This window comes from Myotis yumanensis, unplaced genomic scaffold (genome assembly GCF_028538775.1).
Source record: "Myotis yumanensis isolate MYYU_CA2020_CCGP unplaced genomic scaffold, mMyoYum1.0.hap1 SCAF_8, whole genome shotgun sequence".
Classification (NCBI taxonomy): Eukaryota; Metazoa; Chordata; class Mammalia; order Chiroptera; family Vespertilionidae; genus Myotis; species Myotis yumanensis.
In genome coordinates this window covers 40,343,674-40,369,477 of record NW_027223759.1, presented here as the reverse complement: position 1 = coordinate 40,369,477, position 25,804 = coordinate 40,343,674, and the positions used below count along the sequence as shown (strand labels likewise).

The window sequence follows — 25,804 nt, the reverse complement described above, 5'->3', positions numbered from 1 at the left end:
GGATTGTCTGGCATCAGTTGGAACGTGAGGGCAGCTTCCTCTCCGAGGTTTGCAGCGGTTGCTGGGGTTCTGAAAAGCAGAGCCTCTGGGAATGGGACTGAGAGCAGCCATAACTGCTCCCTCCGCCCGCCCTGTTGATCCTGTGCGACCCGCCCCGCCCAAGCCCTGCACAGAGCCATTTGCCGGATAGCCTCAGGCAAAGGCTAGATTAGCACCTCTTCAGAGGACAGAAGTTTTCCCATGGCAGATACAGCTGATTCTCACAGCCAGTCGGCTTGGTGGTCAAATCCCTCTAGTATTAACTACAACAATTAAGGCTTAACTAGAACAAGACTGCGCACAAAGACCACTAGGGGGTGCACCAAGAAAGCATAAAAAATGTGGAGACAAAAAAACATGACAGAAATGGAGGATATAGAGCTAAAAAACGCAATTTTGAGGGCTTTCAATAATGTGCTAGAAGCTGCCAATAAACTTGATGAGAGCCTCACGAAATCTAATGAGACCCTCGATGTTGTAATAAAGAACCAACTAGAAATTAAGCATACACTGACTGAAATAAAGAATATTATACAGACACCCAATAGCAGAACAGAGGAGCGCAAGAATCAAGTCAAAGATTTGAAATGCCAAGAAGCAAAAAACACCCAACCGGAAAAGCAAAATGAAAAAGAATCCGAAAATACAAAGATAGTGTAAGGAGCCTCTGGGACAGCTTCAAGCGTACAAACATCAGAATTATAGGGGTGCCAGAAGATGAGAGACAGCAAGATATTGAAAACCTATTTGAAGAAATAATGACAGAAAACTTCCCCCACCTGGTAAAAGAAATGGACTTACAGGTCCAAGAAGCGCAGAGAACCCCAAACAAAAGGAATCCAAAGAGGACCACACCAAGGCACATCATCATTAAAACGCCAAGAGCAAAAGACAAAGAGAGAATCTTAAAAGCAGCAAGAGAAAGAGACTCAATTACCTACAAGGGAATACCCATACGACTGTCAGCTGATTTCTCAACAGAAACTTTGCAGGCCAGAAGGGAATGGCAAGAAATATTCAAAGTGATGAATACCAAGAACCTACAACCAAGATTACTTTATCCAGCAAAGCTATCATTCAGCACTGAAGGTCAGATAAAGAGCTTCACAGATAAGGAAAAGCTAAAGGAGTTCATCACCACTAAACCAGTATTATACGAAATGCTGAAAGGTATCCTTTAAGAAGAGGAAGAAGAAGAAAAAGGTAAAGATACAAATTGTGAACAACAAACATGCATCTATCAACAAGTGAATCTGAGAATCAAGTGAATAAATAATCTGATGTACAGAATGAACTGGTGATTATAATGAATCAGGGACATAGAAAGGGAATGGACTGATTATTCTTGGGGGGGAAAGGGGAGTGGGAGATGCGGGAAGAGACTGGACAAAAATCGTGCACCTATGGATGAGGACAGTGGGTGGGGAGTGAGGGCGGAGGGTGGGGCGGGGAACTGGGAGGAGGGGAGTTATGGGGGAAAAAAAGGGGAACAAATGTAATCTGAACAATAAAGATTTAATTAAAAACAACAACAACAACAAAAAAAAACCTCTGCTCTGTGAAAGACAATGGCAAGAGAATGAGAGGACAAGCCACAGACTGGGAAAATATTTGAAAAAGGCACACCTGATTAAGAACTATTATCCAAAATACACAAAGAATTCTTAAAATTCAACAATAGAAAATAACCCAATTTAAAAAATGGGCCAAAGACCTTAACAGACACCTCACTAAAGAAGAGGTACAGATGGCAAGTAAGCCCATGAAAAGATGCTCACCTCATGTGGCATCAGGACATGCAAAGTAAGACAGCAGGGAGATAGCCCTGTACTCTTAGAATGGTGCAGGCCCAGAACACTGAAAGGTGCTGTGAGGATGTGGAACTACAGGAGCTCTCTCGTGTGTGGGAATGTAAAACGGTACAGCCACTTCGGAAGTTTCTTTCTGCACTATCCAGCAGTCATGCTCCTTAGTATTCATACAAAGGAATCAAAATCTTATGTCCACACAAAAACCTGTTTATAGCAGCTTCACTTATAATTGCCCAAACTTGGAAACAATCAAAATCTCCGACACTGTAGGCTTTTGGCGAGTTCTTTTGCTGGCCAGAGCCACATTAAGCCCACATTTAGAGTAGAGAAGAGGACTGTGGCATGTTCAGCTGATGCTCGGGGAGCTGTCCTAGGGGGCCCCCTTTCATGATGACCCATGAATGCGCTGTGCTAACCCTGTTCTAACGGTTCCCCCTGGTGAATGCCAGTTGCTTTGTTCAATAAGATCTTTCTGTTATTCTTGAATTTTGGAAATTATTTAAGCAGGAACAGCTAAAATCCATAGATGTGCAGAAAAGAATATTAAAGCCCTTGAAATTACTTGATCTGAGGCATTATTTTATCATATAAGTGTCCAAATTGATCACCACACCAACACTGGGTTTGTACGGTACCACTTCCTTTAAGTACGATAGAGCAGTTCACAAATGCTGGTTAAGGAACAGGGACCACGTTCCTCCAAGTGCCAGATCCAGCCCTGTAGCACCTCCATGTCCTGTGAGTTCCCTAAGGAGCTCGGAAACAGCTTTGGCTCAGACAAAGGAGTTGGGGCCCATTTCACAGGCCAATCTTTTCTATCAGATCCATGGAAAACAGGACCGATATAACTAATTTCTAAACTGTGTGGCTGAGCAGGAGGAAACCAGAAATACATAGCATGTGATATGAACAAAAATGCGGCCTCCCAGCTTTGCTTGCCTCCACTCATTGCCATGACCTACCATCTTGGACAATGAGAGGTTGAGCTAAGTCATCAGGGAGAGAGGACCAGCTTGTTCTCCTCACCCTGTGCCTTTTTTGGGCTGTCTCCTGCCTCCCTTGCCTTTTATGCCCTCCTGGAATTTCCACCCTGTGCTTCAGCTGGAAGAGCCCCCTTGGAGCCACTAGGGTCACAGCCAGCAGCTGAAGAAAGGCTGGGAGCTGGGCCTGTAGTAGGATAGGACACTGAGTCGGAAGCTTCCCTCCAATATTATTCCCTTTGAGCATCTTTAAGTGAGGAAAAGAACCCTGTGCTAGTTTAAGCCACTAGAAATATGAGGACCCCTTTCAACACAACATTTCATTGTTTCGTGGTGATAATTGGGCTTTAATACATTCAGTCTGTTGACAATACTTGCTCTGTAGGTGCACTTGTGAGCCCCTTGCAGTAACTGCACAATCTCCCAGGGGTCCTTGGGCCATAGGTTGAGATCACTGCTAAGGACTTCCAGGGGAATGTGAAAACGCAAAGAAGAATATTAACAGTGGGCACAGTGGGAGTTTTAAAATATTTTATTTTTTAGATTTTCATACTGATTATTTGTTTCCATTTAAAAAGTGTTTGTGTATGTGTATAAATTGACTAGATACTGCCCCCAAAGTTTGCACAGGACACCAGTTTAATTTATGCTGTTTTCAAGCTCCAGGGTTGAATAATCGTCCCATAGCTGTGTTAGAGTCATAGAGTCTTTGACTTAGACCAGCTCTTGGAAGCCTGGTATTTTGGTGGCGAATATGAACTGTATCAGCATGCTTCCCCTACCACTGGCCTAAGTCTGACACGACTGAAGCATGTATGCTATAGGCTGAATGTTTGCATCCTTCTTAAATTCATATGTTGCAATCCTAACCCCCAAGGTGATGGTATTAGGAGGCGGGGACTTTGGGGGGTGATTAGGAGCCCTCATGAATGGAATTTGTGTTCCTCCAAAAGAGGCCCCAGAGAGCTCACTTGTCTTTCCATCTTGGGAGGGCAAAGCTAGAAGACAGTCATCTGTGAACCAGGAAGTGAGTTCTCACCAGATACCCAATCTGCTTGCACCTTGATCTTGGACTTGAGAGGCTCCAGAACTGTGAGAGACAAATGTTTGTTGTTTAAGACAACCAATCTGTGGTATTTTGTTATAGCAGCCCAAATGAGATAAGACAATGTATTAGATTCTTAAGACACTGGGGGGTAAGGGAGGGTAGTGGTTTGTCAAGGGCGGGGGGGGGGGGGGAAAGGATACTTATGTAATACCCTTTGTAATACTTTAAGAGGAAAATAAAAAAAAAAATAAATAAAAAAAAAAAAAAAAAAAAAAGACAATGTATTAGATTCTTTAATATATATTTTAATCCTCACCTGAGGATATTTTCCCCCCATTGATTTTTAAATTGTGGAAGGGAGGGAGGAGGAAAAAATGGAGAAAGAGAGAGAAATATCGATGTGAGAGAAACACACTGATTGGTTGCCTCGTGCATGCGGCCCTACTGGGGCTCTAGGGCTGGGGATCAAACCTGCAACCAGGTAGGGTTGTACTGGATTCTTAAACCTTTCTCTTTAGTTTTCATTATCTCTTATCCCCTTCCCTCCTCTCTCCCCTTCTTCTCTTCCTTTTCTTTCTTCCTTCCTTCCCTGCTTTGTTCTACAGATACCTGAGCACCATGTAGCTTAGGGAAGTTTATAGACTAATAGTAAAACATGTTACTAAAAAGAAATCACAGAAATCTCTTAATTGCAAACTGTGATAAATGCTGAAGCAAAAATGCTGGTGCTCTGAGATTGTGTGACAGAGAGACACAGGCCCCATGCAGGATCAGAGAACCTTCCCTGGGGAACTGACAGTTGGACTGAATTGGGATTAACTAGATGATAAAGAAAGGAGTGTTTTCTAGGCAGAGGAAACAGAATGTGCTTAAAGGAAGAGCAACTATGCTGTGAGATGAAGCAAGAGCAAATCACACTGAGATTTGTAGGGCCTTTCTGTTTGGGATTCTGGTCTCAGTCTTATAAGTGGGCCTTCATACGTGAAATGCTTTCTTGTGTCCAGATGAACACTGAGCCTAATGAACTATTGTATATGTGTTCTCTGATTTTCATGGGTTAATACTAACCACACAGCTCTTTATTGACTGCACTTGTCAATTTGAGTTTCCATAACAGAATGCCACAGACTGGGTGGCTTAAACAACAAAAGCTTACTTTCTCACAGTTTGGAAGACTACAAGTTCAAGATCAAGACACCATCCAGGTTAATTTGTGATGAGACCTCTTTTCATGGTTTGCAGACAGCCACCTTCTCACTGTGTCTTCATATGGCCTTTACCATGTTTGGAGAGAGAGAGAGAGAGAGAGAGAGAGAGAGAGAGAGAGAGAGAGAGAGAAAGGTGTGTGGGAGAGGGAGAGAGAAGGACACAGATTTTATCAGATTAGAGTTCATCCTTGTGACCTCCTTTAAATTTAATTACCTCCCTGAAGGTAATAGCTCAAAATACAGTGACATGATTGGGGGGAGAATGGGGGGAGGTCTTCAGCATATGAAATCAGCACATAACACTGACCTATATAACCTGGAGCATGACTTTGGATGATTGTCCCCAAGCCAATACCTCATATGGGCAGGTCTCCTGGGAGAGGACCGGAAGTGAAGCTCTGCAGCGTTTGGGTTTTTCCCTTTGAAAACCAGTGGGAGAACCAAGCAGAAACCGATTCTGTTAGGTCATCATGCTTCATCAGGGAAGCTGCAGGGCTGTGGTTGACCAACTTGCTCATCTCTAAAGTGGTTGTGACTCCTGTGAGGGGGCAGGTGGCACCTCACTGGGGTGCTGCAGGTCAGCAGGACAGTGAACCTGAAGCCTTAACACACAGAGGTAGGCTAGAGACTTCAAGGTACAATTTCCTGTCTTCAGGTGGTAACTGGTAGCTTCAAGAATCACTTGACACCTGCTATATATAACAAGACCACAGAGCAGAAAATTATGATGCTAAAACAATTCAGATTTCTTGCCCTTTTTGTGAGAACAATGATAACTAGTGTTAACTACATTTGATTGTGGATCTCATGCTTCTTTTTGGCACTTTTAAATTAGTGATGCTTAGAAAAGTCACATTTGAAAAAAGGATACTGGGGAGATGAACATGCAAGGCACCTATGTGTCATTCTCAAGGTTATTTTCTGGGCATGTTGATAAATATGGCATTAGCAGGGTCTTGAGCTCTATTGGAAGGGGAAGCTAGGGAGATGTGGCTATTTTTGTTTTTGTCAATGCATCACAAGCTGTCAAAGCCAAGTTTATTATTTTCCCCTCAATGACATCCATCTGTCGATTATCTTTTTACTTTCCCAAATTTAGCTCTTCCATATTCTTAAGCTCTATTATAGGACGGAAGGGTTAATGAAAGAAAACTTAGAATAACATAAGGTACCTCCTGTACTCCTTTGCCAGATATGTTATATGTAAGTATAGCTGTGTACTGTCTTGGATTTTATAGATTTGCAGACTTCATAGGTGGCAGAGAAAAGTGAAAACCTGGATAAAAGAACATTGGACATGAAACCTGAGGCCAAGAGAAGTACTGTGGAATGATAAACTAATGAACAGGAAGTTATCAAGGATATTGGTACTGATAATTGTACTTGCCGTGTATAAGACACAGTGCTAGGCATTTAAGTACACAGGAGACTTGGAACAAGCAAATGTTAAAATTTACATTTTAACTTAGACCAGCTGTAAATTTAAGCAAAATATAAAAGTAATTGAAGAAAAGTACCTATGAGTTGTCAAGGGTGGTATGTGATTCATTGCCAAATGAATAGTGCTACCAATGAAGTGATTGTCCCCAAAGAAATACACCATGTGGGCATGTATCCTGGGAGAGGACCGGATTTTCTCCACTAGCATCCAATCTCCTTAACAATGAAGACCTTGTATACTCTGTTTGCAATGATTAACATAGCATAGTGTTAGGCATTCATTGGAATGAATGAATGAATGGTTCAAGGCTAGGAAACTAATTGTTTTAAAGTAAATGGGTTTTTTGCTTGTTTATTAAAAAGGTAAAACACAGAGAGGCACACAATTCTTAAATGTAGGCTCAGTTAATTTTTTGTATTTCTACGTACAAAACCACGTTCAGATGAAGTCATGGTGCATTTCCAGCACACTGGAAGGTTCTCCAGGCCTCCCAGTTTGTACCACCCAGCAGTAACCACCATTCTGACTGCTGCTGCCGTACTCTACTTCATCCTGTTTTTTAACTTTTGTATAATTACAGTTACACAATGGTCCCTCTGTTGAGATTCAGCCATGTCGCTGTTGCTCTTACATGCATCAGCCGTGAATTCTTTTTCATTTCTGTGTATTGTTCTTTATGGACATTTGTGTTATCTCAAGTTTGGGGCTATTATGAATAAAGCTGCTGTGAACATTCTAAGACTTGTCTTTTGATGGACATAAGCACTCACTGCTCTTGGGCATATATCCAGGGGTAGAGTTACTGGATCACAGAGTATTATTACCTTTAGCAGATAATACTTGGTTTAGCAGACATTTTTTCAAAGTAGTTATACCAATTGATTTTCCCACTGGCAATGTATGAGAATTTAAATATGGATCCTAAGTTGTTTTATAGGTTTCAGTAACGTTTATTCAAAATGTATAAAGACCCATTAAAACCAAGGGAAGGAGGGAAGAGTGTTTTTCTTCAAGTTAGCATTGCTCATTTTTCTAGACTCTGAACCCTCAGGGCCAGACACAACATAGGCATTCAGGTGGTATTTGAGTGGATCCTGAGATAGGCCTATAGTTTAGGAAGGAAGTCAACTATGAGAGCAGAGCATAGTGGCAGCTGATTATGGAATTCTGACCTTCACAGATATCAAGGCTCCCAGCTCTATCCCTTGCCAGTGTCATGATGTCATTAATTCAATAATCCGGAGAGTCTGCTCTGTGCTGAGAACTCGTGTCCTACTATAGCTGCTAAATAAAATGGAGGGTGTTAGGCAAGACCTGTAATAACACAGTGGCTGGTCCAGGGATGGGTTAGTGACCAGAGCTTCCCTCCGCTCCCTGAGCAGGGCAGGTTTGTGGACTGCACCGTAAGGGAAACTGTGATAGGGCCCTGCAGCAGGGCTGGGGTAGGCTTAGGTCAGGTCTACACTAAGTAGGACAGAAAGCAGGCAGTGAGTGCTTTCAAAGAAGTTCTTCATTTTGGCTCTCTTATCAAGGAAAAATCTTCTATTTTCTTTGTGTGGGGAAGAGGATGAACAGGGAGAATCACAAGCATGACTGGATAATTTGAATCTGGAAATATAAGCAGTGTGACTGTTGGGTAAAGCTGCTTTAACAATAATAAAAGCGAACTTTGGGGACCTCCTGAGTACTAGCTATTCTTGTTCAGTTCTTATCATAACCCTGTGAAATGGGTCCTCTTCGTAGCCCCATTTCTCAGATATGGAAACTGAGAGACACGGAGAGAAGACATAACTCTCCCGAGGTTGGTCACACAGCTAGAGCATGACAGAGTAGGAATTTCCAGACACCAGGCTCTTAGCCACTCACGGCACAACAGCTGCCTATTAGTTTTGGTGCTTTAAAAAAAAAGTATTGCCCTGACCGGTTTGGCTCAGTGGAGGGAGCGTCAGCCTGGGGACTGAAGGGTCCCAGGTTCGATTCCGGTCGAGGGCATGTGCCTTGGTTGCAGCACATCCCCAGTGGGGGGTGTGCAGGAGGCAGCTGGTCGATGTTTCTCTCTCATGATGTTTCTAACTCTCTATCTCTCTCCCTTCCTCTCTGTAAAAAATCAATAAAATATATTTTTTTAAAAAATAAAAAAAAGTATTTTTCAATGACAGTTTACATTAATATTATTTTGTATTAGTTTCGGGTGTATAGTTTTGATACTCTGAAATTTTAAATTTATGGTCTTTATACGGGCCTCAAAAAGTTGACTATTTGACTTGAACACTTCAACAACTTTTGTATGTAATTTCTCCCTGTGACGGCAGATTTGTAGTTTGAAGAAAGCATGATGTGTAGAGGTGTTAGACTAACCCATAAATCTCAGTTTTTAAAAAGAAAAATTTTAACCTAATATTAATTGATCTATCAGAAAACCTGTGCGTTGGCAGCCAAACATTACAGTAATGGCTGTAAATTTACATATACTATGTGTGTATGCTCGAGAACTAAAGAATAATTCTGAAAAGTTGTGAGTTACAAAACCTTTTCACATAATTACCATCTGGGCACCTGTCTTGTGGTATGTGCTGTACAAGATAATCTCCAAAGCATCTTGAACTAGGTTTTATAGCCAAATCCCCATTTTTCAGATGAGGGAATTAAGGATTAGATAGGCTGAGTAAACTGTCCAGCATTTCATAGCTAGGAAACCTCAGTGCTGGGATTTGAACTAAGCCTGTTTAATTCTAAGGGCCAAGCTCTTTCTATGATACCGCAGGCTTCCATTTGTGCAAAGGAAACATTCAATTTCAAGGAAATTGCCCTTGTGTGATAACATCTTCTGCCCGTCTCCCCCATCCACTTTTTAATCACTGTATGACATCAAATTAACTTTCCAGGAGGACAATTTTGAATTGTAATGAATGGCATTGTTCACTGTGTCAAAATTTTAAAATTTATTCCGATTTTACTGCCAATACCATCTAAATACCGGAAGCTTTAGTCAGAAGAATTCTAATGAGCCTGATTTAGTTGTCAAAATTCCTGGGGAGGGGAGGGGGGAATCTAATGAGAAAACAAGTAAGTCACTGTGAGCACCAAATAGAAATCTAGCTGAATTGATACAGCAGAGGCCTAAGAAATGGGGCCGTTTGGAATAATTTCATCCAAGTAGCATAGGAGGTAAAAGAGACTGACCAAGAGAAATTAGGTCAGTTATTCAGTTAGTCATATATGAAAAAATACATATTATACCAATCCTATACTTGCTTTGGGTCTATTTTATTATTTCAAAACACTGTAATTTATGACAGTGCCACTAACAATGTTTACCCAATTTAAGAAGTTGTTAACATTATTTTGACCTCCATTTGCATTTGGGAGGTATATTTGCACTTTACAAGAAAATAAGTAGTTACTTTAAAGATGGGTAAGTTAAAACATTTAGCATCTCCTGCTCCCAGCCCCAAGGATTCATACCAGTAATCCAAGAGACACCAGCAATGTGATATTGGAGACTGGATGTTCCAGTTGTCATCGATATAAAAGGTAGAGCACTCACTGGAAAATTTCCTGTTAGCAGGGCACTGAGTTAAGACATCCTTATAAGAGTGTTCTTTCATCTGGGTTTAGGATTTTGGTCATCTATTCTTTCAAGATTTAGGGCTTAAGAAAATTACTTGTGTTTAGGAGTGCATATTAAAACTCATTTATCTAACAGTTTGTCAACTGAGTAGGCAGAGAAATGCTATCTGTGAACATAGGACTACAAACTGTGGGCAGCTGCCCAGGGGTCTGGGCAGAACATGCTGATCAGCACAGCCCTGGAGCTTCACCCCTGAGTGAAGTCAGCCTCTCCATTGTGATCTAGTAAACACTTCCATTCGTGCCATCCAAGTGACGCATTAGGAGGAGCAAACTTCTGCAAAGCAGTATCAGGATGCAAGGGTTTAGGAGGTGTTTTTTGTTCATCTTTCCCTCTCTTGGCTTTTGTAGGTTCTGATATAACCAGATTCTCTGATTTTTACTTTTTTGTGTTTTTTTTTTTGTTTTATTAATCCCCACTGGAGGATGTTTCTTCCATTGATTTTAGAGAGACTGGAAGGGAGTGGGGAGGAGGAGAGAGGAGAGAGAGAAGCATTGATGTGAGAGAGCCACCTCAATCAGTTGCCTCCTGCATACGCCAAAACGGGGGGAGGGAGGGATACTTCAACCCAGGTACATGCCCTTGACCAGACTCGAACCTGAGACCTTTGGTTTGAGGGCCGATGCTCTAACCACTGAGCAGCGCTGGCCAGTGCTAATTTTTGCATTTTGGTCCTTGGATATTTAGAGTTTAAGGCATAGTAGACATGGTGATGGAAATTATTATACATACAGGTCTTGGGAATTCTTTATCAAATCCCAGAGGTGAGCAGTGTTTTGAGACTGTAATAGGGGAAGCACAGAACCAATTATCTTATGATATCTCTAACTTGGAAGTGTATTATCAGTTCCGTGAGTGGGAGGGAAGCTTTTAATACGCCGCTGTCAGCAGTTGTTGGCAAATCAATGGATGGTAAATGTAAGTAGTGGTTGCCTTGCCCTGGAAGTAGCATGAAAATTCTCATTTCTCAACTTGCTTTACAAGAAAACAAGTCTTGTTGCATGTCGTTTTTACTGAAGCCTTTCTTCAGCAAAGCTTGTCTGAGTGCATGCTCCTGTCCATTTGGTTTCAGTGATCAGTCACAATGAGCTTTAGCACACTTCAGCATACGTCAGTGAAGTGTGAGACCTGCCAAGTGCAGATATGCCTGTGGTGCAGCCGGGCTTGCAAAGGTGGAGCTGGTGTGGATATTGCCCCCGAAGAGTCAGGTCTTGGGAAGAAAAGACACACATGTCAAAATCTCTGATCAAAATGGACTAAGGAGAGTCCAAGAGGTGCTGAGCAAAGATTATGGAAGTTAACCTGGAGAATTACTTCTCACTGAGCCATAGATAGGAAAGGACTCCATGTCATCCACATGGGGTCTTAAAGGAAGATGGGATTCCGGCTTTGGAGATGTAAAGGCAAAAGTTTTGTAGCTACAGGAAACCCACAGAGTAGGCAGAGTGGGTTTGTTAGGGAGAATTGCAAGAAGTTCTGTTTGGTTGAAGATTTCAAAAAGCCTTGCGTGAAAGATAAAGTTGGAAAGTTAATTGGGGTTAGATTATGGAGGCCCTTTAATACTAGGATAAGGAATTCTGGCTTTATTCTCTTTCCTTCCTTTTAAATATGAACTCAAGTGTTTAACTTAAGATCTGATTATTAAGTATGTTTATTAATAAAGACTAAAGTGACCCTTTTGGCAGTTTGTTGCAAAACAAAGAATAATACTGTTACACCACTGCAGTGTTTGTGGTATGGGTCAAAATGGCTGTTTTTTGGTTCCAAATCTTCCACCGAGCCATTGCCAAAAATGTCACATAACCCTAACACTCAGATGAAAGTCAGCTGCATCACTACATCATGTACTTCTTAGGTTCAGTGATGTTAGGATCTACGTTTCACAGCTTCTTTTTTTGATTGGGTGGGTGGTGCTAAGTGCCCACTATCCCATTTCCCTGGCAAACAAGCTGGTTTGTTTGAAAGCTGAGTCATTAAGCATCTTTATCTGTCTTCCCAGATTTAGCACTTTCCCTCCATATTGGGCACTTGGTGGGCAGTGAGGTGGCTCATTGATTTTCCTCCCAGGCATTTCCAATTTCTTTCTATTCAAAGGAACTTTTTTCATGTACCCTGTGGTGTGCCTTGGAAATATTCTGAGCTGATATTTCTAGCTATTGGAGGCTAATAGGAGAATTTTATCAGATAGGCTTGAACCACTTTTAAATGGATAAAAACATCAGTGAAAAGGGCCACCTTTGTTAGTATTCTCTGGCTAATTAACTCAGTTAACTAAAACTTGAAGTTTGGTTTTGCTTTGTGATTATCTCTTGGAGCCTCTAGTCCTGGCCATTGATTTCAATAAATAATTATAATAGCAAGCACTTACATAGTTTTACGTGTTTTAAACTCATTTAATCCTCAGAATAATCCTAAAAGGCAGTACTGTAACTATCTCCATCTTTACGGATCATGAAGCAGGTACTGAGAAGCTATGTCACTTGTCCAGAGTCCCATTACTGGTACTTGGCTGAGCCAGGATTCAAACCTACGTATTTAGGCTCCAGGGTCTTTACTCTTGACTTCATGAAAAATTCAGGGACATCAATAAGGATGCCCCTAGACTTAAGTAAACACTATATGTGTCTAAATACTTAAGGCTATTTATTTTGTGCAGTGTGAAGTTTTTAATCTAAGAAATTTCAGGCCAGTGTTATGATATACAGACACCAGAAATCTATTTAGCATCTTTTGTTGTCCACACACACTTGGGCACAGCTTCCCAGAGGTGACATGTGAGACCTGATCCAGGATTTAAAGGACTCCCCAGGCAGAAAAGAGCATTCCAGCTAGAAGGAACAGCACAAGCAAAGGCTCAGAGAGATGAAATAGCATTCAGTGTGCTCGTTTGGAGGAAAATACCATGTTCACTGTACCTGAAATGGTGGAAGACAAGAGTGATTGAGATGCAATTCAAGAGTGCAGATCGTACCCTTGTGTGCAGTTTTAAGATTGTCCTCTCAGTGTTCCTTCACTGAATCTTAAGGACATACGCAATTTTTTATATAAAAGTTCAGAGGGTTCCTGGGGCTCTGAAGCTCACCAATAGGCCCATAGTCCCCTTTCCTTCAGGCAGTAGAGAATAATTCAGAATAGAGAATAACACAATCAAATATATGTTTTAAGAAAGACAATTCTGATGATAAGGAAAGATGGCCTGGACAAGAGAATGATCAGAAGCAGAGAAGCCGGGGCCTGTTGTCAGTAATCTAAGCCAGAGATAGCTGAGATGCAAAAAGTAAGCCATATCTAAGAAATATATTGGGGAGAAACAAGTGAGAGGACTTGGGGTGAGTGGAATGGGATGGTTACAAATGGAATGCTTAAAAGTAATAGTTGTTTCTAGCTTCATTTAAGGATAAATAGGGTGTCATGAACTCAAACAGGAGACAAGGAGATGAAAGAGGCAAGGGTAAAGGTAATGGGCTTGATTTGTAGACTGACTGAGTCCATGCGATATTCCAATAGAAATGTCCAGTAAACAAAAATATAGTCTGAAAAAGAAGTCAGAATTGGAGAGAGAGAGATTTAGCAATCTCTAGCAAATGGTAGGTTAAACATTGAGAGTGTGACAGTGCCACCCTGGGGAAACCTAGAAGGAGAAAAGCTTAAAAGGGCAAAGGAAGAGTATTCAATAAAGCTGGCTGGGAGGAAAGACTCGGGGGAACAGCAGCAATATGGCGCATTTGAGGGCTTCCTGTATACTGGGACCATTCTGCACACTTTACATGTATTTTTTTTTAAATATATTTTTTTATTGATTTTTTACAGAGAGGAAGGGAGAGAGATAGAGAGTTAGAAACATCGATGAGAGAGAGACATCGATCAGCTGCCCCCTGCACATCTCCCACTGGGGATGTGCCCGCAACCCAGGTACATGCCCTTGACCGGAATCGAACCTGGGACCTTTCAGTCCGCAGGCCGACGCTGTATCCACTGAGCCAAACCGGTTTCGGCTACATGTATTAATTTGCTTAATCGTCAGACACCTCGTGAAAGAGTTGCATTTTAGTCATGTGGAACCCAAGGCACAGAGAGGTAAAGTAACTCGCACAGGGCCACTGAGCCTGTGAATCACTTTCAGTGTAACTTAGTGGTAGCGTTATTAAGCTGATGTCACTGAATAAAGATAGTTTTTGTCATAACTCTTTTACAGATTTAAATATAGATTGGTCAGCTTTGATGATAATAGTACTTACTTTCCCCCCTGCTCTATCAAGTATATAAAGTGTGATCAGAATTCATGAAGAAAGTATGATTTGAGACTTCCACAAATTTCCAAATTCCCTGGCTTTCTCTCACATGAATATTCTGTCAAGATGCCTGCATTTCTTAAAGATATTTTTATTTAATAAGTTATGCTTTCCTTGAAGTCTTCCCCCAATTATTGAGCCTTTTGGACATTAGTCAGAGTACTTCCTGAAATGATTTTTTGAGTCACATTTCCATATTTCCACTGAGAATATATGCTGGATTCTCTTAGCAGTGATGTAAGACATCTACATTCTCTTTTTAATTTACCCCGAACTTCTCTTGTCTCCTTGAATTCATCACTTCCTTCAAACTTCTTCATTTGGTTTCCCCTTTTATCACTCCACTAGCAGTGGAGATTTCCATTGTCACCCATTCTCTCAGAGTAATTTTCCCCCCTCACTTCATCAGAGATATGCACATTAAGGAGTGAAGAGCAACGAAACCACACCAAGGTGCCACAGCTGGGCTATCTGCTAGGACAGGGTCAGGAAAGTAAAGTCCAAGGGCCAATTGTGGCCACCACTCTTTTGTAAATAAAGTTTTATTGGAGCACAGCCATACTCATTCATTTACTTATTGACTATGGCTACTTTCCTGCACAGTAGCAGAACTGAGCAGTTGCATCACTTGGTAGACTGCATGGCCCACAAAACCTAAAATATTTACTCAACTGGACCTTCACAGGAAAAGTTTACTGACTCTTGCTCTACAGCAGCGGATCTCAACCTGTGGGTCACGCGACCCCTTTGGTGGTCGAACGACCCTTTCACAGGGGTCACCTAAGACCATCCTGCATATCAGATATTTACATTACGATTCATAACAGTAGCAACATTACAGTTATGAAGTAGCAACAAAAATAACTTTATGGTTGGGTCACAACATGAGGAACTGTATTTAAAGGGCCAGAAGGTTGAGAACCACTGCTCTATAGCATACTACTTAGAGAAGATTAAGGTATGTCCTAGGTGTGTTTCTAGTGCTCTATCTAGAGCTAATGGTGTTTTTCTTTTAATAAAATTTTGTTCAACTGAATAATAAATGGAGGGGTTTCTGTAATATTTGTTCTTTGGATATAAAACAAAGTTGTCAAGGGAGTAATAAAATTGTAGACTCCTTTAAGAAATCTGTAATCAGAATTCTTACCAGTATAATCAGTCATCTGAATTTTTGTCAGTATTAACAAAACTATTTAATTTGGGAAACACTTTTCTTTGGATTCTTAATAGATGTCATGTCCTTTTTTGTCCTCAGCTTTTGGGATTTAGAGAAATAAAATATTTTTTCTACCCGCAGAGAAAAAACAGGTCAAGTTGAACCAAGTCAAATATAAACAAAACAAAAAAATCAGGAAAAATTGGCCTGGATCATAGAAATATAACAGATTGAGAAAACTATGTTTTATATTGAGTAAATTATTTTAGTTTACTAGCATGTTGTCCATACTTTATATTACTTCACTCATGTTTCTGAATAATGGATGTGCTTTATTTCCCATTATTTTGGTAAGAAATATTCGAGACCAGATAGGATCACAGTCTGCCCTGTCACTTGCCCCTCCTGGGTGCCCACTCTCCCAGGTAGCTGCTCTGCCCTCCGTTTTGAGCTGCTTCTGTCTTCTGAGGTCCTCTCTGGCCTCCAGGTTCTTTTCCTTCCAATTTGTTCTAGATCTGGCTTCCTGAAACACAACCACATGACTTTACAGCCCAACCAATGAAATCTGGTCTCTCACCAGCATGTAAGATCTTCCACACTGTTCCAAACCTCATCTCTGCCTTTCTTTCCCCCACTCTTCTTTTTTGTACCCTAGACTCTGGATACTGGCACTACAGTCTACACCAAGCATGTTGAACTCATGGCCGGCGGGCCACATGCCTCGTTTATTTAACTTTCCTATCTCTTGATTTTCATATATTTTTCCTCACTGTTTGAAATCTCCTCGATCCATTTCTGCTTTTCTAGTTCTTGCTTGAATCTACTCATTTCTCAAATGCCTACTCTTTTGAGCAACTTCCTCTGATCTGCTTCCTACCCACTTCACAGATTTTAAGCTAGAATTATTTTCATGTCATGAACATCCATAGCACATTTTCTGCTTTTGTAGCTTAAACTGGTTATTCGTGTATTTTTACTATTATCTGTGGCTAAATTCTAAATGTAACAATCAACAAAAACAAAAGGAAGAGCTTTGTTTTTGTTGATTGTTACATCTCTATGTCTTTCTCAGTGTCTGGCTTTAATGTTTGTATATAACTGACTTATTGTGGAGTGGACAAATCAATCAATACTTAATGGCAGATATATGAAAACTCTATGTTACTTTACCTAGTGAATTTCAACTTGTTTGATGTATGGTAGCACTAATGAGATTAGATAAATTTCCAAGTTAAAGTCTGCTCTTCAATTATTGACAAGAGAGGCACAGTAGTTGCCAGGTGAAAGTGCCTGGAGTTTGTGTTTTTCATCTTCAGGAAGTTACCCCAGCATAACCTGTTTCCATAAACTGTTGGGTTATAGCACTAAAACTATTCTCCAACAATTTAGACACTGTAGAAACTCTCAGAGAACTTGGCAATATCACAGGTAGAAAGAGAAAAAGCAATTGTTTGTCTAAACATTGCTGCCAGTAAAAAAAAAAAAAAAGAAAAGCAAAATAATGATCTTTTCACAAGGTATTTAGTGGATATAGTAGGCAAAGTAAACAAGATGATGAAGAAGGGTCTTATAGCATGTCTTGTGTTACATTTTCTGGGAAAGCAATTTAGGATGTTTAACCCTAAATTAAGACCAGTCCTTCATGGAAATGAAGTAAGCATTGAATCCAAGTCATGGGCCACATAATGAATAGAAAAGAGCCCAAAGTGTCTGGTCTCTTGTTTGTATTGTGAAATGGACTTTGCTGTGTGCACTGCCAACTTTATAAAACTACTCTCTGGTTATCCTGGTTGTCTTTACTGACTTCACCATTTTAAGAATCTTTCTTTAGTATTTTACAGAATGATGAAGTTTGTTTTATCTTGTCTCCTTTTTATATTCTATGCATTAACTTAGTAGCTACGCAGGACACATACATCTTGTGTTCTGAGGGGCTTGAATAAGAAATGAGTGGAATGTGTGGGGAGTATGCTGGACAAGAATCTGGTGTATAATGGGCAAAATTCAGGCTGTGGGAGGGTGAGTCACAGGACTTACAGGAAAAATTCTATTGCAAAGATAATGGATCATTTGCTTCCTGAATGAGCCATTCAGAAGGAGCCCTTGCCAGATCTCTAAACTCCCCAAAGAGATTTTGCAGATATTCCTATCGGAGTACTTGTTGGCATAGAAGACTTTGTTCGAATCAACCTTTCCAACTTTCAATCTATTAATAGCTTAGAAGGAGGATGCCGGGGACCTTTTTGATCTGTAAAAGATATTGTTAAATTAGAACATGATTCTTTTTGTGTGTGTTGATAAAAACCAGGTATAATTTTTGTTTGAATATCAATTTTGGCTATAGTTTAAAAAGGAAACAACCTCTTCCCTTCTCTGAGTTTATTTCTTAGTGAGAGCTTTAAGAATTTATCTTCAGTGTGTGTTGTCACAACGTGTAATCAAACTTGAACTTTATAAGCTTAGTACCTTTGGACTTCTGCCCACACACAGTTTATGTGCACGGTAAAACAAGACCCTGTACAGTTTCTTAATTGAAATAAAGGTTAGTTGCCATTTGGTTAATGTCCTGTTTTTTAAATAAAACAATATATTAGTCACCTGGAAATTTGGAATTCAAATGTGATAATATAAATGTTTCTGCCCTATTCAAGTGTTTCAAGCTGAATTAAAACAAATACTCCTAATATTTCTGCCTTCAGTAACTATCAAGGATGATTGATTATATCTGAACTGTATATTGATGGACTGGTAATTTTTTATACAGAGTAGTCAGCCTCCCTGAAGGCTGTCGAAGGCACTCCACTTTATCGTGGTCGTCTCTTTGAAAGTTGCACAGAAGGTCCATATGAATGTTAATTATAGTCTCAGAACAAGCCAAAGCCCTTATTCCTTGGCATTGCATACACAGTGTGAAAATACACACTTTTGGCAAAATGGACAATAATAGATTCATTTCTTGCAAAGTGGGCATAAGTCAAAGCCTTGTAAATTTCACATTTTAACTCTCACACTTACTCTGTGCAGGGAAGTAAGGTCTGGTTCCCAGAGTCCACACAGCCCGGTAGGGGAGACGAGAAGTATAGGCAACACGTATGACCCGGATCACCTTACACCAGTAGAGTTGACCAAAGTGCCAGATGCCATGAGAAGATGTCCCTTTCTAGCTGGGAAGATCAAGGGAGGATCTGAGAGTTGTGGATTTGAGCTGGATTTTGAGGGATGTGTAGGCAAAGGCTAAGGGAAAGGATGACTGAAGTGGGGAACTGCTTCTTGGGCCAATGTCTGGTTTACAGAGGCTGGAGACAGGACACGCAGCGTGTGTGACGGGGAAGAAAGGGGAATCCCTTAGGTACGGCTGGCTATATTCATCCTGCCTTCTCCCTCAGCCCTGCTCCTGGACTGGGGGAAATAGAGGTGGAAAGGTAGCCTTGATCTTACCCTGTAGTTTTCTATTCTCTTTACCTTCTCACTTGTCAATGTACGATGGTAAGAAGTTATGGAGAATAAGACTAGGAAAGAGGAATGGGGTGGAGGTAGGAAAACTGAAATGCAGTTTAGCACAGGGGGCTCTTTACCTCATTTTTCTTTTATCTTCCTGTTTTAGTATTCTCTCCTTTTCCAAAACTTGGCAGAATACATTCTAGGAAAGAACAAGGAAAAAGAGGGATAGGGGAGTTTCAGTAGTTGACCACTCACATTGTTCTGCCTATAATTATACGGGATTAAAGAGCATAGATTGAGTAGTGTTTGCAGAAAATAAACAGATCTAATGCTGAGCATACAGAAATAATCTTGATGGACCCTAACCTTAGTTCTTCTATGTCATTATCATAGTCACCAGTTAAATTTTATTTAGGACCCACAAGACACATGGACTTGTCTTACAACATGGTAGAGATTCGAAATTTATTTATTTATTTATTTGTAGAGGTGGAGGGGATTTAGATCAAACATTTTCTGTCTTTTTTTGGCAGAAAAATGGTGCTTAAAGGAACATTCACAGCAGAGGATGTTGGGTAGACATAAATCTTGCACTTTTCTTGAGTCGTAATCTTTCAGGATATGTGTGTATAGTTACTTTTTCCTTCTCCGTAAGTAAAAAGAGCAAAAATCAGACAGTTAAAGAGTAAGCTAGAAAAATAATCAGACTGAGGTTGTTATTTTTAAAGCTGCCTTGTGAAGAAATGCACCTGCTAGAGCGGCTCGAAGGAAAAACTGCTGTCACATTTCAGGACCAGAGAGTAACCGAGTTAGCTTCCACTCTGGATTGCTTGTCAGGTTTTTCTTCTCCTTTTTAAAAATCTTTATTGTTGAAAGTATTACATATGTATCCTTCCCCCCCCCCCCCCCCCGCCCATTGTCCCCTTCTAGCCCCACCCCAGCCACCGCCCCAGGCCTTCATCACCTTATTGTCTGTGTCCATGGGTCATGCATGTAAGCATACAAGGTCTTTGGTTGATCTCTTCCCACCCTTCTTTTTTTCCTTGAAGTGAACCTATTTGATCTTCTCATAAAATATTGTTTCCTTGCCTTCTGAGAAACTATGTGAAGTTGAAAGCTGTTCTTTGATAGTATAATTAGCTTTCTGCTACAGGACTGTTCTGGGAGTTTGGGGACAGTTCTACTCTGTTAGGACTCATTAGAGGCTATTCGTGGGTCTATCAAGGCACTGGTATTGAACATGGATGTGCATGTGTGATGAAACCACTTCATACTTCCTGTTTTTAAAAACAGGTTTATATTGAATTGGAGGATTAAGTATATTTCTGGAAGAGATACTTGGCCCCGCTTAGAATGTATTGGTATATAATTTGAGCATTTTCTTACTCCAAACTCTGAGTAAGATGTAAATGATGTATGTTGCTTATTGCTGAGGAATGCAATGGGTAGCAATGGGTATGCCTTTGAAATTACATAAGATTGAGCAAAGGAGGCAAAAAGCTGAGATACCCTCCCTCCTCAGAAGATAAATTGGAAGGAAGTTTCTGATTGGCCATAGGCAAGTCCCCCTGAGAGACTCATGAAAGTTCTGTGGAGATGCACTACATGACTGTATTCTCTCTTTTTTAGCTCTTGCCCCTCACTGCAATACAACAAGAGAAGGAAATGAAGGAGCCACTCCTGTAATTTACCAGATAAGCCCAGCAGGGTCAATAGAGTTCCCAGGAGAAAGCTGCAGGCATCTGAGGATAAGCCACTTCGAGCAGCTTTGACCTGAAAGCCAACCTAGAAGACGGATTCCATTTACAAGGTGAGTTAGGAGGGCGCCAGCTTAAAATCAAAAGCGGGGTTTAGACTAGGCATTGTTTAATAACAGCAAGAGATTAGCAAAACATTACCTAATCACAGGTAGATCAGAACTAAAAAACATAGTAATCCTGGTTAGGCTTAGCCATCTTATTAAAAAATTCTGCTGTAATTTTTTCAAGGCTAGGAAGTAGAAAAACCACCAACAGATTTGTTAACCATTTTCTACCTGCATTGTGGCAGCATGTGGAAATAAGACACTCTCCTCCCCTTCTTGAAGAATGAACCTACACACCTAAGAATGCTTTAGTTATATACATAGATGCACACAAGCCCACGGCATGCATACACTGATGCTTAAAATGCATCTATTTTTATAATCTTCCACAGTGAACAGGTAGACAGTTGCTTGTTTTCTTTTTGCCCGTGAGACTGAAATAACGAATTTGATACCAGCAACACTGACTATGGGAACTCTAGGCTCCTTTGATATTTGCAGTTATTATTTTCAGAGCCACGTCACATATACTGTTTAACATCTTAGGCTCAGTGACTTCAGTCTCTACGGTTTGGATGCATCCCTCCCGGTTATACAAAGCTTTCCGGGAGTGTGTGCCCCCACAGCTCTTGAGGAGCTTTTGGAAGCTGTGTATCCTCTACTCAAACTCTTATTTTTTCTGGGCTGCAGGGCTGATGGTGGTGGTGGAGACAGTTCAGACGTCTGTAATTTGGGAAATGCTCCCCAGGTATTCCTCCACTCCTACCTCCCCTTGCATGAACTGGTCCCTCGTGGTAGGGCAGAAACCAAGGCTCTGTGATTTAGTGTGATTATTATTATGTGAGAAGCTTTCTGTTTATTACTGCATTATTTAAAATTACATTTAGAGCAGAGCTTGCAAATTAGTGGCCCATCGGGTAAATTTTAGACTATAATTTTTTTTAACCTGTAAACATTTTTTTTTTTATAGTTTATTTATATTCACTTTATTTTTTTTATTTTTTATTTTTTTTTAAATCTTTATTGTTCAGATTATTACATTTGTTCCTCTTTTTTCCCCCCATAACTCCCCTCCTTCCAGCTCCCACCCCACCCTCCACCCTCACTCCCCACCCACTGTGTTCATCCATAGGTGCATGATTTTTGTCCAGTCACTTCCCGCATCTCCCACACCCCTTTTCCCCCCAAGAATAGTCAGTCTATTCCCTTTCTATGTCCCTGATTCTATTATAATCACCAGTTCATTCTGTACATCAGGTTATTTATTCACTTATTCTTAGATTCATTTGTTGATAGATGCATGTTTGTTGTTCATAATTTGTATCTTTACCTTTTTCTTCTTCTTCCTCTTCTTAAAGGATACCTTTCAGCATTTCATATAATACTGGTTTGGCGGTGATGAACTCCTTTAGCTTTTCCTTATCTGTGAAGCTCTTTATCTGACCTTCAATTCTGAATGATAGCTTTGCTGGATAAAGTAATCTTGGTTGTAGGTTCTTGGTATTCAGCACTTTGAAAATTTCTTGCCATTCCCTTCTGGCCTGCAAAGTTTCTGTTGAGAAATCAGCTGACAGTCGTATGGGTATTCCCTTGTAGGTAATTGAGCCTCTTTCTCTTGCTGCTTTTAAGATTTTCTCTTTGTCTTTTGCTCTTGGCATTTTAATGATGATGTGTCTTGGTGTGGTCCTCTTTGGATTCCTTTTGTTTGGGGTTCTCTGCGCTTCTTGGACCTGTAAGTCCATTTCTTTCTCCAGATGGGGGAAGTTTTCTGCCATTATTTCTTGAAATAGGTTTTCAATATCTTGCTGTCTCTCCTCTTCTGGCACTCCAATAATTCTGATATTAGTCCGCTTAAAGCTGTCCTAGAGGCTCCTTACACTAGCTTCACACTTTCGGATTCTTTTTTCATTTTGCTTTTCCAATTGGGTGTTTTTTGTCGAATCTTTGGTTTGATTCTTGTGCTCCTCTGGTCTGCTATTGGGTATAATATTCTTTATTTCAGTCCGTGTATGCTTACTTTCTAATTTCTTTATCGTAGCATCGAGGGTCTCATTAGTTTTCGTGAGGCTCTGCACAAATTTATGGCAAGCCCTCAAAATTGCGATTCTTAGCTCCATATCCTCCATTTCTGTCATGTTTTTTTGTCTCCGCATCTTTTATGCTTTCTTGGTGCACCCCCTTGTGGTCTCTGTGCGCAGTCTTGTTCTAGCCAAGCCTTAATTGTTGTAGTTAACACTAGAGGGATTTGACCACCAGGCCGACTGGCTGTAGGAATCAGCTGTTTGGAAAGCGTCTGTCTTCTGGGGAGGCGCTAGTCCAGCCCTTACCTGAGGCGATCGGCAAATGGCTGTGCGCAGGGTTTGGGCGGGGCGGGCTCAACAGGGCGGGGGGAGGGAGCAGCTATGGCCGCTCTCAGTTCGTCCCCAGGGGCTCTGCCTCTCTGTCCCAGAAACCGCTGCAAACCTCGGAGGGGCCGTAGCCAGACAGTCCCGCTTCTCCCGTTTGAGTCTGGGTCCCTAGAGACTCGCCCGGATCTGTAGCCCAGAGTCTGAGACTCACTCCTGAGTGAAAACGACAACCGCGCCCTCAGCCACCAGCCCGCTTTGCGCGCGCACCACCTCACCACCGCACCACCGTACCTTTAAATTTTCCACACTGCGCCTCCTCTGTGCGTCGGAATGCTGTTGTTTTTGCTTCTAGTTGAAGAGTCTCTCCTCAGCCAGCCTTCCTGTGGTTCTGGTTGATGTCCGTTCCGACTTTTAGTTGTATTTTTGAAGTGGTTGTTTACGGCGGCAGTCTCCGGTGTTTACCTATGCCGCCATCTTCGATTCTCCTCAACATTTTCTTTTTGAAAATTGAATTAATCGCCAACATTGCTGAACAGTCTGGAAACTTCACATAGAATCAGATACCTGGCTTCTTTTGGAAAATTAAACATCTTGTCTTGTTACAATTGAAGTTTGCTAATCTTTATCATTCCTTAAGTATCTAACCCAACCAACCTTATAGATTTATGTTACCTTCCTGGCACCTGTAGGCCTTTGTGGTCAAGATTCCTGCTTTAGGGTGGAGGGGGGCAAAGGGAGAGAAAAGGAGGGACATCTGTAATACTGTCAACAACAACAACAAAATGATTCCTGCTTTAAGCATCAATTTCTTCTCTCTTAATGTGAAGTCACTCCCATGTACTTCACACATAATGCTGTTAGCCTTTATTCTCTTTTGGTATTTTATTATTTTATGTGAAATGGATATACTTTAAGAATGCTGGCTTTCTGAAGGTAAGCTGACACCTGCCCGATTTGCCTGTGAAGAAGGAAGACTCTTCCAAAAGCAGATGGTCCATTGTTCTTAGTTGGGAAATCTGATTTGATAGTAACAGAGTATGAATCATTCTTTCCAGGCCTTGAGGTTGTCATCTCAGAGTCTGAAATGTCATGACTAAGGCTTCCATTGCCTGACATGATTATTTTAGTCCTAGGAAGGTGAGGAAGATTCATTGAGTTGGCTTCTTTGTGAATGACACTTGTAGGGATTTAGAGTTCATTTCCTAGCCCTTTACTCATTCTGGACACCAGAGTGAGTCAGCAAGCAATCCACTGTGCCATTTACATATGCAGACTTTTGACATTGAGAAGTCTCTCCATCAGAATCAGATGTATCTTCTCCTTCCCATTTTGATCACTGTATATTATTGGGAACTGAACTACTTACAGTGATGTTCCTGTCAATTTGGTACTGAATCAAACTTTTATATAGTAACAAAGAGCATTAGTCATGAAAGCACTTCAAATTACAGGGTCCTTATGAGGCAAAGCATTTCTCTGTCTGCATTAGCTAAACTCAAACATTAACTATTGGATCATTGTTCACAAATGGGGGGAAATGGACTCCATCTCAGAACAGCAATCCTTATCCCAACAACCCATCAACTTCAAACAGGTAATGGCTGTTACTTAAGCAGATTTCAGGCCTCAGGATATCCATTTTTAATGTTGAAGCAAACAAGAAAACAGGCCGGCTGGGTTGGATGCTTATTTCAGTTTACTGTCCTTCTGGCTGCATTCCTTTGCCCTATCTCATGGAATCTCTTAGGTCAGTATTGCCTAGGATCCCTTGATACTTGACCACAAGCAAAGATGAAATGTACATGAGTCCTTTGACTATCAGGTTTAAGTTCATGGAAATAAAGTAACTGGAAATTTGTTTCCACACATTTGCTGGGTTGTGACTTGACTGAGAAATTAAACTCCTCTTTAAAAGGAAAAAGCAGGTGATTGGTACCTCATTTCCTTGACGAAATGTGTTTATTTTTATTCTTTTGTCATAGGAATTAGTTTGTTGCATGTATACTCAGAGATGCTTTCAGAAAGCCTCTTTATCTTTTTTCCTCGGAGTGCCTGTTATCAGCTTCACATTCCACTTCACTTAACTGCCTGAGAAAGGTTAGGCAGGATTGCAAAAATGGAACCAAAGTAGGGAGTGCTTGGGAGCCTTTGACACATAAGACAGAAATGTGGTGAGAAAGGAAAATTCAGAAAATCATCTCGCTAGTCTGCAAGTATAACATAGTTCCACAAAAACTGAAGAGGAGAAAGAATATTGGACCCCAGCGTGGCAAAGAGGCGGATCATGAGACATCTCCCCCAGGTGGTGGAGATGGGGAGAATATCCAAGGAGAACTAGCAATGCAGGAGCCATTTTACCTGTCCCTGCCTTCCTCCCTGGCCATTCCTCCTGCTCTGTCTCTCAGGTGTCTCTCTTCTAAGAGACACCCAATTCTCACAGCTGAAGGGCTGAGAGGGAGGTAGCAGGCCCAAAGCCGGCTCTTCTCTCCAGGAAAGAAGAGTGAGGAGACACTGAAGTTTCCTTCTCGCCCAGTTGAAAAGAATGGGAATAAGGGACCAGGAAAGAGTGTCCAGAGGTAAAGACTGTGCACTGGATTGTCTTTCT

The 25,804-nt window shown here is 41.0% G+C and overlaps 2 protein-coding genes across 11 annotated transcripts in view; one reads left to right on the top strand and one right to left on the bottom strand.

Moving 5' to 3' along the window:
* The window catches only part of PRKRA (protein activator of interferon induced protein kinase EIF2AK2), a 375,739-nt gene that overhangs the window by 213,330 nt on the left and 136,605 nt on the right, over positions 1 to 25,804 (bottom strand). The window lies entirely within an intron of this gene.
* The window catches only part of OSBPL6 (oxysterol binding protein like 6), a 178,171-nt gene that overhangs the window by 59,425 nt on the left and 92,942 nt on the right, over positions 1 to 25,804 (top strand). For all 10 annotated transcript variants that reach the window (XM_070422667.1, XM_070422668.1, XM_070422670.1 and 7 more), the window contains one exon: positions 20,677 to 20,857. The gene's annotated coding sequence lies outside the window, so the exon portion shown is untranslated. Of the gene's footprint in view, positions 1 to 20,676; positions 20,858 to 25,804 lie in introns of those variants that run through there.